The sequence below is a fragment of the Hyla sarda genome, chromosome 3 (genome assembly GCF_029499605.1).
Source record: "Hyla sarda isolate aHylSar1 chromosome 3, aHylSar1.hap1, whole genome shotgun sequence".
In the NCBI taxonomy this organism is placed as follows: domain Eukaryota; kingdom Metazoa; phylum Chordata; class Amphibia; order Anura; family Hylidae; genus Hyla; species Hyla sarda.
The window spans coordinates 36093519-36105965 of NC_079191.1; the positions used below are offsets into that span (position 1 = coordinate 36093519).

Sequence of the window (12447 nt, forward strand, 5' to 3'; positions counted from 1 at the left end):
CTTATCATCAACCGTTTCTCTCCCAAATCTGTTCCTCCCACTCCTGTTTCCGGCTCCTCGGACATCTTCTCCGTCAAAGAAATTCTGGCATCCAAAAAGGTCAGAGGGAAAACCTTTTTTTTAGTGGATTGGGAGGGTTGTGGTCCAGAAGAGAGATCCTGGGAACCTGAGGACAATATCCTAGACAAAAGTCTGCTCCTCAGGTTCTCAGGCTCTAAGAAGAGGGGGAGACCCAAGGGGGGGGTACTGTTACGCCGAGCGCTCCGGGTCCCCGCTCCTCCCCGGAGCGCTCGCTACACTCTCCTCACTGCAGCGCTCCGGTCAGATCCACTGACCCGGGGCGCTGCGATACCGCCTCCAGCCGGGATGCGATTCGCGATGCGGGTAGCGCCCGCTCGCGATGCGCACCCCGGCTCCCGTACCTGACTCGCTCCCCGTCGGTCCTGTCCCGGCGCGCGCGGCCCCGCTCCCTAGGGCGCGCGCGCGCCGGGTCTTTGCGATTTAAAGGGCCACTGCGCCGCTGATTGGCGCAGTGGTTCCAATTAGTCTGATCACCTGTGCACTTCCCTATATCACCTCACTTCCCCTGCACTTCCTTGCCGGATCTTGTTGCCATTGTGCCAGTGAAAGCGTTCCTTGTGTGTTCCTAGCCTGTGTTCCAGACCTCCTGCCGTTGCCCCTGACTACGATCCTTGCTGCCTGCCCCGACCTTCTGCTACGTCCGACCTTGCTTCTGTCTACTCCCTTGTACCGCGCCTATCTTCAGCAGCCAGAGAGGTGAGCCGTTGCTAGTGGATACGACCTGGTCACTACCGCCGCAGCAAGACCATCCCGCTTTGCGGCGGGCTCTGGTGAAAACCAGTAGTGACTTAGAACCGGTCCACTAGCACGGTCCTCGCCATCCCTCTCTGGCACAGAGGATCCACCTCCTGCCAGCCGGCATCGTGACAGTATTATCATCAGCGACTGAAAAGGGGCCTCTTTATGAAAATATGAAAACATAAACCTTTAATGTCATACACTTAAAAAAGTATTGCCTAGCTAATAAACATGTAGTAGTACGTGTAGCACAAAAAAATGTGAAATACCAATAAGCAAAGTGCATGCGAATGTCCGGAGATGGTCACAGACTGCGGAGCAATAGATGGAATGAGGTCTTAGCAGAATATGTGAGAGGGGGGTTATAGAATTACCGTATTTATCGGGGTATACCACGCACCGGCCTATAACACGCACCCTCATTTTACCAAGGATATTTGTGTAAAAAAAGTTTTTTACCTAAATATCCTTGGTAAAATGAGGGTGCGTGTGTGTACATGCGTATACCCCGATACACCCCCAGGAAAGGCAGGGGGAGAGGGGCCGTCGCTGGCCGCTTCTCTCCCCCTGCTGCCGCCGCTTCTCTCCCGCTGGCTATCTGCGCCGCTGCCCGTTCTCTCCCCCTGACTATCGGTGCCGTTGCTATGCGCTGCACGGCGCGGCGCAATGACGAGTGACGTCATTGCGTCTCGCACCGCATAGCAACGACGCAGGACACACACACCGGGGGCCTGAAGCAGTGCGGACCCGACCCCGGCAACAGGTAATTATACAACCAGGGCTGGCGCTGCTTCTCTCCCCCTGGCTATCGGCGCCGGCACCGATAGTCAGGGGGAGAGAACGGGCAGCGGCACCGATAGCCAGGGGGAGAGAAGGGCCGGCAGCAGGGCTCTAGACCCCACGACAGGCAGGGTCAGAGAAGCCGGCAGCGCTGGCAGTCTCTGCACCTGCAAAGCCGCTGCAGTTCATTGATTTAAAGCGGCCGCTTTAAATCATTGAACTGCAGTGGCTTATCGGCGTATAACACGTAGATAGACTTTAGACTAAAAATTTTAGCCTAAAAAGTGCGTGTTATATGCCGATAAATACGGTAGATAAGGCAACCTACAACATAAGATAGATCTTCATTTGTTACTGTTGGATATAGTAACTGAGGCCTTATTACAGATGAAAGGATGAAGGGTAGGTGCACACTAGGCTAGATGACCCCTCCCTCTGTCCCGGCCTTTTGAGGGACCCACCTCCTTAACAGGGTGGCCTCAACCACGGTGCCGTTCCCTAACTTAGATAAGTGAGGGAGAAAATAAACAAACAATAAGAAAGATGATCGAGTAAATGCTCCGTGGTCCGTAACCGTCCAGACACCACAAGTGATAACTAAAGAACAGATGAAGATTGCTTAGTGTGTACCAGCAAGGTATAGGTATTATCAGCATCCTCAGGAGAGTATCATTACTGCACAGATAAATACAAATAAAGCGTCACCAAGGGGTTAATGCAGATCTCAGATATACTGAAGAGTTAACAAGAGCTCAGAATTCATAGATGAAGTAATCATTGCATAGCATAATCATTATTAATTGTCACGTGCTGAGGCCATTGCCGAGATAGGCTGGATCAAGCTCCGCACAGTTCTCCAAGGGGTGTCGTGGGTATAGGAGCCTGGTTACATAACCGCCTCCCACTGCATAGTGCTCCGCTATAGGGGAATATGTGCAATAAGGCATTATATGTATGGGCAATATCATTAGGTGCAATCTAAACTTATGCAATACGATGTAACATTTGTATGTGCAATATATCTTGCTGCAATAGGGCTTGTGCAATGTACTATATCAGTGTGCAATATACTGCACCCTAGCACCTGACAATTAATAATGATTATGCTATGCAAATATGATGTCCCAGTACAGGATATAGTCCTGTACAGTACTTAGGCCCTGTCAGGTTGAGTCCCTCTGTGTCCTAGGGGCTCTCCTGCAGCGTCTCCCCCATAGTGTTATATGTATTAGGTATAAAGGACCTTTGAGTTAGTCACATGATAATGTGGTCACATGTTCAATTCACATGTTTGTTACCCAGAGAGCATCAGCTAACCAGGTGACCTGCAGCTTGACCTATGGGCTCCTTGCTCAGCCCCCCTTTATAAGAGGGGGAGGTACTACCATCACTCTCTTAGATCCTGAGATCAAGTCCAGACGTCTCAGAGCCAGTGTGCAGCACATCTGGAGGCCTCAAGCCTAACCTACAGCCACAAGTCAGTAAGTCAAGTCCTCTCTGTCTGCTGTCACTATCTTCAGTCGTCAAATTTATTATAGTCAGCGTGGCTGTGCTAAAGTCTGTCAAAGTCACTGCAAGTCCCAGAAAGCTGTGAGGTCCCCTCCGCGTTACTGGTCACCTCTCTGGCATCCTGGCCTAGCTGTAAAGACTATTTTCATCTGTCTACCTCAGTAAAGCTACCGTTTACCCTGACCTGGCCTTGCACTCTTATTTACCTTTGGGTCTTTACATAGACAAACCACGCCCTGGCATCACGAACATTTATGGGTTCCAACATCTGCCCCATACACCTCATCTTCACCCCCGTGGCACACCACACAATGATTACTTTCTCTATGAATTTTGAGCTCTTGCTAACTATGCAGTATATCTGAGGTCTTTCAATAGATATACTGTACGGGGAGCATATGACACCAGATATGGACGTATCTTTACTATTCACTATCTATATTTACTATCTTATTGTGTTGTTTATTTGACAAGCAGTCTCTCCTGTAGAGGGTGGAGGATAGGCCATAAAGCTATCCAGTACTAGAGATTAGATGTACAGTTCGTCTCCACTGATAATGTCTCTGTGTTATCTTATGGAACCACTTTCTTACAGTTTTACAGTTAAGCTTTTCCAATTATTATCTTTATTAACTCATTGTAGTCTAGAGCAGTGGTTTCCAAACTGTGGACCTGCAGATGTTGCAAAACTAAAACTCCCAGCATGCCCGGACAGCCCTTGGCTGTCCGGACATGCTGGGAGTTGTAGTTTTCCAACATCTTATTTGGAGATCACTGATCACTGTCAACTAAGGCTTGGTTCACACTACGTTTTTTAACTACGGTTCCCGCATACGTTTTCTATCAAAGACCGTATGGGGAAAAAACGGATGGAACAGTATGGGAAAAAAGTAAACCGTATGCGTTTTTAAACAGTATACTGCTTTTAAAGGTGCATACAGTTCAGTCAGTTTTTATAGAAAAAATCCCCATACGTTTTTGAATATGTTGTCTATTTTGGGAGGGGTCTTGGATGGGGACTTTAGGATTCAAATGCGCATGTGCAAAGTAAAAACGTATACGTTTTTTCCCGTATGGAACAGTATACATGTGCGTTTCCCATTGACGTCCATGTTAAAAAAAACGTATGCGGTTGCAGTACGGTTTTTAAACCGGAGTCAAAACCGCGGTTGACCACAATTTTGTCTCCGGTTTAAAAACCGTACTGCAACGGCATATGTTTTTTTTTAACATGGACGTCAATGGGAAACGCACATGTGTACGGTTCCATACGGGAAAAAACGTATACGTTTTTACTTTGCACATGCGCATTTGAATCCTAAAGTCCCCACCCAAGACCCCTCCCATTAAAAATGGACAAAATTTTCAAAAACGTATGGTTTTTTTTTCTACAAAAACGGACGGAACTGTATGCACTTTTAAAAACAGTATACTGTTTAAAAACGCATACGGTTTACTTTTTCCCATACAATTCCATCCGTTTTTTTCCCATACGGTTTTTGATAGAAAACGTATGCGGGAACCGTAGTTGAAAAGCGTAGTGTGAACCCAGCCTAATTCTGGTTAGTTTTATTTATAAACTTATGAAACTGCATCCTGTAGAGGTCTAAAAGCTGTAAACACAATGTGGTCCTTGTGTCTACCTTAACCCCTTAAGGACCAAGCGTTTTTCTGTTTTTGCACTTTCATTTTTTCCTCCTTACCTTTTAAAAATCATAACCCTTTAAATTTTTCACCAAAAAATCCATATGATGGCTTATTTTTTGCGCCACCAATTGTACTTTGTAATGACATCAATCATTTTACCCAAAAATCTACGGCGAAATGGGAAAAAAAATCATTGTGCGACAAAATTGAATAAAAAATACCATTTTATAAATTTTTGGGGCTTCCGCTTTTATGCAGTACATTTTTTGGGTAAAAATGATACCTTATCTTTATTCTGTAGGTCCATACGATTAAAATGATACCCTACTTATATATGTTTGATTTTGTATTACTTCTGAAAAAAATCGTAACTACATGCACGGAAATTAATACATTTAAAATTGTCATCTTCTGACCCCTATAACTTTTTTTTTTTCTGTGTATGGGGCGGTATGAGGGCTCATTTTTTGCACTGTGATCTGAAGTTTTAATTGGTACCATTTTTGTTTCGATCACTTTTAATTCCTTTTTTTATGGTATAAAAAGTGACCAAAAATACTCTATTTTGGACTTTGGAATTTTTTTGCACGTACGCCATTGACCGTGCAGTTTAATTTATGATATATTTTTATAGTTCGGACATTTATGCATGCGGCAATACCACATATGTTTATTTTTATTATGTTTATATATTTTTTATATGGAATTAGAGAAAAGGGGGGTGATTTAAACTTTTAATATGGAAGGGGTTAATGTGTATGTTTTTAAACTTTTTTTAAAAGTTTTTTTTAAACTTTTTTTTTTTACACTTTTAGTCTCCTTAGGGGACTTTTAAGAGGAATCATTAGATTCCTCATACAGATCCTTATGGTTCCATAGAACCATATTGCTCTGTGTGCTCTGCGCTCAATTGATAAAGCCTGTCCCTGCCAGGCCATATCATTCAGCGCACCGGAGCCGGCACAGCAGGAGAAGTAAGCCCTCATGCTACCTCAGCAGTGGATCGCCTCACCGCGAGGGGGGGGTGATCCATCCCACTGGACCACCAGGGACGGAATACAGGCACCTTTAGACGCTGCTGTCAACTTTGACAGTGGCGATCTGAAGGGTTAATAGCCAGCCGCGGCAATCGCCGCATGTCGGCTATTAATGCCAGCCCCTAGCTACAGGAATCAGCTGGGGGTCGACCGGTATGACGTGGGCATTGTTACCAGCAAACAAAATGAGTGTTGTCTAAGATTTTCCCAGGTTGCTGTTCAGCCCGAGACATTAGATTACCAGTAAGGTGTTGAAAGGGAGCCTATCTGTTTTCCAATGGGTGGAGCGACTGCTAGGTGGGCAGCAGATCATTCTCCATAGGACTGCAAGAAATTGTAATTTTATTTCAAGACAGGAGGCCTCGCATTATATGCAATTCTTTCTTTACTGGAAAATTATAGCAGCAACATTAATATTAGAGATGAGCGAACTTCCAGTAATTTGATTTGTCACGAACTTCTCGGCTCGGCGTTTGCTGACTTTAGCCGGCATAAATTAGTTCAGCTCTCAGGTGCTCCGGTGGGCTGGAAAAGGTGGATACACTCCTAGGAGAGAGTCTCGTAGGACTGTATCCACCTTTTCCAGCCCACCGGGGCACCTGAAAGCTGAACTCATTTATGCAGGCTAAAGTCCACAAATGCCGAGCCGAGAAGTTTGTGATGAATTTAATTACTGGAAGTTCGCTCATCTCTAATTAAAATGTTTATCATCAGTGTGAAGCAAATAACTTTACAATGAGAGTGTACAACCAAGTGTGCTATACATAACTGTGGTGTCCCGGTACTGCACATGTACTGTACCTTGTGGTATAAGTCCCCAAAGTCAGAGTTCCTCCGTACTGATAGGATCCTCCTAGTGGGAAACCCCTAGTCACCTCTTTAATTTTATGTGTTTGTAATATATATAAGGTATAGTGTAAATATTGCTTCCAGGACCTTAGGTCACGTGATTAATATATACACAGAGAGGAACCCGCACCCTGGCATCACAACAGTTAAGGGTTAATCCAACACCATTTCATCACTGCACAGCTACACACTACCTACCCTACATCCCCAAGCTACCACATAACCAAAACAGTAAATTCTGCTATGGCGACCATGCATGAATCAGTGGCTAAATCAGTAGCCATGGCAATATCACAGTCTTTTGCTCAAAAAGCACATAGAGACTCTAAATTGTCCCAGAGCCAATCTTTAAGGAGGTATTCTGATCATGACGGCCATAATCCTCCTAAACATTCCAACATTTCTCATACAGAGGTGAGCCAAGAAAACGATGCAGGCGTGCACCCCTCATGCAGCTAAAAAATCGCACAAATCACCCTTCACCTGTGAGGAAGACATTACGGATTCATAAAGCCTCACACTGTAATAAACCGGACTCCTTTGAGGAGTGCTCTGGAGACTCATCTGCAGAGGATTACATATCCTCAGATTCTGATGACCCCTCTTACAATCCTAATGACTCAGAAGGAAGTGACACCAATTTGCCGGATCCGAATATAGGGATTCTGCTATAATGGACAGCACAGGGGTACCCTATTTTGATCAGTCCCAGATAAAGCATCCCCGCTCGGGAGAATGGATTCCTAACCCTCAGGTGGAACAATACATATGCCACTAGTAGAAAAAAGGTTTAGATAGAAAATCCCGTAATAACTTGAGGGCAGAATGCCCTAGGCCTACACTCCCTTCTAACGAAGCGGTAACACCTGAATTAGACCCCATACTCATAATCTGGGAAAAACCCGAAGAAAGGCATTGATCGATCATTTAAGTCCTGTCAGGACAAAGTCCTTGACCTTTTGGGGCCCTTAACAAAAATTTTTACAAATGTCAGAAGAGGCCTCTGCTTCAGGTATGCCTGTTGACATAGATACCCTTAAAGGCTGGTCACAACAAGCTTTATGCCTTCTAGGCAACGCTAATGAAGCCCTATCTATTTTGATGAAATTAGACCCCCAGTTGGGTCACCTGGCTAATAAAGAATTCTCTACACCAACAGAGGGCCTTTTGTTCGGGGATCAATTTATCAAAGAAATTTCTAAATATGTTGGCCTGTTCTCAACATTAGACAAAGCACAGACTTCACTCAAAATAGTACTTTCTAATACAATGTTTGGGAAGGCTGGGAAAAGCCGGGCCCGTTTTCCCAGCCGAGCCCCACAGTATAAACCCCAATATCGAGGCCTCCTTCAACAGGATAGGCAATCATACAGTGCCCCTATCCTTCAACAAAAATGTTTTTTTCCTTACCGAGTACGGCCCTGGAGGGCAAGAGGCCAACGAGGTTCATCCCGTTCGCGACCATCATCAGGTAAGTCTGAATCCACATTTTTTCCATTTCCCAGTGGGCGGAAGACTTACTCATTTTTTCCTGGATCCCTTTTCGAGTATCTACTCCACACTTTTTTATCTAGTTCTTTTGATTCCGGTAAGGCCTATCACACATTAAACCTCTATTGTACCGGAAGGATTAAGATTCTTTTAATGTAAGTAATTTACAAATCTGTTTAACTTTGTGGCACCAGTTGATTTGAAAGACAATAAAATAAAATAAATTGTTTTCCACCGGAGTACCCCTTTAAATAGTCCATTCTTCCTTTTGTAAGACTAGGTCCTGGGGCACCTAGTCGGAAAAGGACTGTTGCCTAGTTGGGGCCCCCACTACTTAGGTCAGAACTTCACATAGGTGGGATAGTGGTGTGGTTGGAGTTTAGGACTGCAGGTCCCTGTCTCTCCTACCTTACAATCCAAAATGCCCCCCCAACACTTCTTCCTGTCCCCTCAGCCCATCCCTTTTCTAGGTACCCATTGGGATACCCACTGCCCAGTAAATTCAGTTTAGAATATTACCAATGACATACAAGACTGTCCACAATCTGTGCCCTCTATACATCTCTGACCTGATCTTCCATGTAATCTTAGATCCTCACAAGATCCCCTGTGCCTTTTTCTTTTATGCACCTCACAAAACCGCTGTCTAATATGTCCCAGCACTTTGCCAAAAGTTAATATATTTTCATAATTATCATGTTATGTTATTTGTATCTATGTTATTTATACGTGTTATTGTACCTTTAAGAGAGGAGCAGTGTACCCCATATGACCCTGCCTGCCAATGGGAACCCCTAAATTCTTGTCCATATAGTGTAGGGTCATTCTGCAAGGATCACCCGCACGGTGGAAGTTCCTGCCCTGGTGGAGGAAGCTACAGGACCTTGACAGAAGCCTAGCTACTAGGATCAATCTTCAATTCTCTCAAGTCAGTATCAATTTATTGGGTGAAAGCACCACAAGTCCCAGCAAGGCAACAGGGCTCCCAAGAAGTTACACTGCATCCTCTCACTCTGCACCAGACTGTCCTTGTAATACCATCTGCACCCAGCTCAGTAAAGACAGTTATCTGTAACCTGACGTCGGTGTGTTCCTTTACTGTGTCTGGCCCAGGAGAAGCTATGCCCAACCTCGGACCGTGTATAGGATAACAGTGCCCTGGCGTCACGAAGTGATAAAGTATTTCCCTACACCCATGGCACCACATGTGGCCCTCTAGATGTTGCAAAACTTCAACTCCCAGCATGTCCGGACAGCCGTTGGCTGTCCGGACATGCTGGGAGTTGAAGTCTTGCTACATCTGGAGGGGCACAATTTGAGATCACTGACCTACACCAACACATCAGATTCTCACCCTCTCTTTGGAAAGATCTACAACCTACAATGACCCTGCTGCCACGACACTACCACATGAGAAGCTTCTACCCTTATCTTGTAGATTGTAAGCTCTTGTGGGCAGGGCCTTCTCTCCCTCTGTACTAGTCAGACATTTATTTACTTTACGTTTATTCTTCTTGTTTCTTGCGTTATGTTATGCACTTAAACCCTTTATCATACGTACAGCGCCCTGGAATAAATCATAATAATGATAGTCAACAAGAACTGTAATAACATGTTACTAAAAGATGCGATAAAGCTCATAATTACCCTAATGAAGGGTCAACGTGTTTAATAAGGAAAAGCATTTTATAGAAAGATTCTTTAATTAAAAAAAAAATATTAGAGCTATTAAAAAGATCAGTCAGCAGCAGATATCGTGCGTGGTTCAGCAATGGTGTAGGCAGGAATCATAGGACCCTGTGCCTAAATCAGAATGGGCCCCATTTTCCACGCAGCTCTTAGCCAAATTTATTATACTTTTATACAGTCTAATGGCCGCCATTATCCAATTTTCTGCTGTCATTGTGGTGGTCTCGTTCTTCTTGCAGTGCCACTGCCATTCACTTGCATAGGACTGTTCCTGCACAGCAGAAAAATAGGTCAGATTTTCCTAATCATAAGGACGCGACAGTTCTCGGAGAATCCTTTAATGGGAGCTGTAAAAATCTGTGATGAGCTCCCCCTAGTGGGGGGAGAATTTTAAAATTTTATGGAAAGGGAAAGGGGAGAAGGGAGAGTGTCTGGAGAAAGACACATAGAAAGGCTACAGAAGCTTAAAGTGGGTGTTAGATCTTACCCCAGTGCTGGATTCACAGCTTATGCCGCTCAATACTGCTCTATAATGTTGTCCATGCTGCTGCTGCTTCTTAAGGTGTACTTCTGGGTGTGCAGTGTATGGGAGACGTTATAGCACATCATCTCCACATACTATCTCCACCTGAAAATTAGAGATGCTATCTACAAGTTATATAATGGTCAGACTCTTGCTATTCCCATGTACACACACACACATGGCATCTTATCCCAAAAAGATATGTAAATGTTCAGGTACACTAAAATATTAAATTATCTTGTTGCCTTTAATATTGTTCTTCATGGATATATAGTACGTTTTAATGTTTCCTCTTAAAGTTCACTTCAAGTGCAGAGACACAGCCTATACATCCTGATCATTAGATTCCCATTGGAACATGGAAACGGCCATAGACACAGATACAGTGGTCCCTCAACATACAATGGTAATTAGTTCCAGGCGGACCATCGTATGTTGAAACCATCGTATGTTGAGGGAACACTGACAATACATGGATGCACACAGATGCTCAATGATACTCACATGTCCCTGCAGCTCCGGCCCGTCAGTTCACCGCTCCGGCCCAACAGTTCGCCGCTCCTCTGCTGCCGTATTACTATGTCGCTGCTTCCCTGCGCCGTGGCTCTCCATCGCCATCATCACATCGCCGCTCACACCGCCCCTATTGGACGATGGGACGACGGAGAGCCACGAAGCAGGGCAGCGGCAGCAGGGGAGCGACGAACTGTTGGGCCGGTGTGGCGGGAACATGTAAGTATCATTGAGAGGGACAAATGGGGCAAATTAAACAGCTATCTGTCGGCAGCTGAAGCAGTCAGCGCTACCGGATAGCCATTTTTGTGATGGCCCCGACACACAGAAGCATCGTATGTTGATGCTGCCTTCAACATACGATGGTAACAATCATATGTTGAAACGATCATATGTCAGAGACATTGTATGCTGGGGGACCACTGTAACAGATCTGTGGAATCCGGCTGCAGAAAGTTACAGTACATAAGCCTGTCCAGATCTATTACCCTATAGTATGGATCCAGATAAAGGCAAAAAAAAAAACCTATTGGGTAGAAAACAATTTAACTCATTTTAAGGAGAACAATTCATTCCAACTCAAAATAAATCCCTGGAACCCCAACCCTTCTCCAGACTCTAGTAACTACAACCTGTAATATTATTCTGTATCCAGGCCTCTTTTGAACTCTTTTATTGAGTTCACCATGACCACTTCCTCTGGCAGAGAATTCAAGTCTCACTGCTGATGTCTACGTTGCAGATGTACAGGAAAAAAATCAATCACAATGTACCTAAAATACGGAAAACACAACAGATGGCGGATTATCTGTAGCCAAATGGTTTCTAGTCAGGACAGTCTACTAACTTTGTATCTAGCCAACTATTTTGATGTAGTGTTGTTTTTACAGTATTGAATCTTGTTACATAATTTATTGCACCTAATGGACACATGACTGAATATTGTCCTTAAAGAAAACGACTGCCCTCGGCATTTTTGTTTTTATAGTCTTAATAGGTCGAAAATTCATTGCTGATTCATCATAAACCTTTATCTATTTTCACTGTACAGCTATAGAATTAAATTCAATATTTTAGTGCTTATGTACTGATATAGCGACTGATAAACTCAATAATACATTTGTATAAAGTAAGTCACATATTTCCCTTAGTGGTGGCCAAGGGCAGCCCAAATTTTTTGAATTTATAACCATTTAAAGTGTTATTCACTTTTCAGAAAGTAATTCCCTATACACCAGTGGAACAGTGCGGGTTTAACCTCTGGGACCCCCATATATCCAGAGAATGCAGGAAAATAGTTCGGCCAAATGAACGGAGAACAACGAATGTGTACGGCCAGAGCTCCTTTAATTCTCTATGGGGCTTCAGGAAATTGCCAAGCACTGAGCTCAACAATGTTTGGAAGCCCCATAGAGAATAAATGTAGCGCTGGCCACACATGTGCAGTGTCACGACATTCATTTGGAGGACCTTTGTCCTTCATTCTCAGGATAAGTTGGGTTAGGTGACTCTCCCCTTATTGGTCATTAGTAACCTGTGGATGGGGAGAATAACTTTTAAAAATGAAAATACCCCTTCAACTCTATGACT

General features: G+C 44.3%; 1 long non-coding RNA gene across 1 annotated transcript; it reads right to left on the minus strand.

Annotated features, from left to right (window-relative positions):
• Nucleotides 1-9798: 9798 nt before the first annotated feature.
• On the minus strand, nucleotides 9799-11615 carry LOC130360539 (uncharacterized). Its single transcript, XR_008890696.1, has 3 exons — nucleotides 11490-11615; nucleotides 10309-10449; nucleotides 9799-10092 (listed from the first exon to the last, which is right to left on the minus strand). It is a non-coding gene; the product is annotated as an uncharacterized LOC130360539 (long non-coding RNA).
• Nucleotides 11616-12447: the final 832 nt, after the last annotated feature.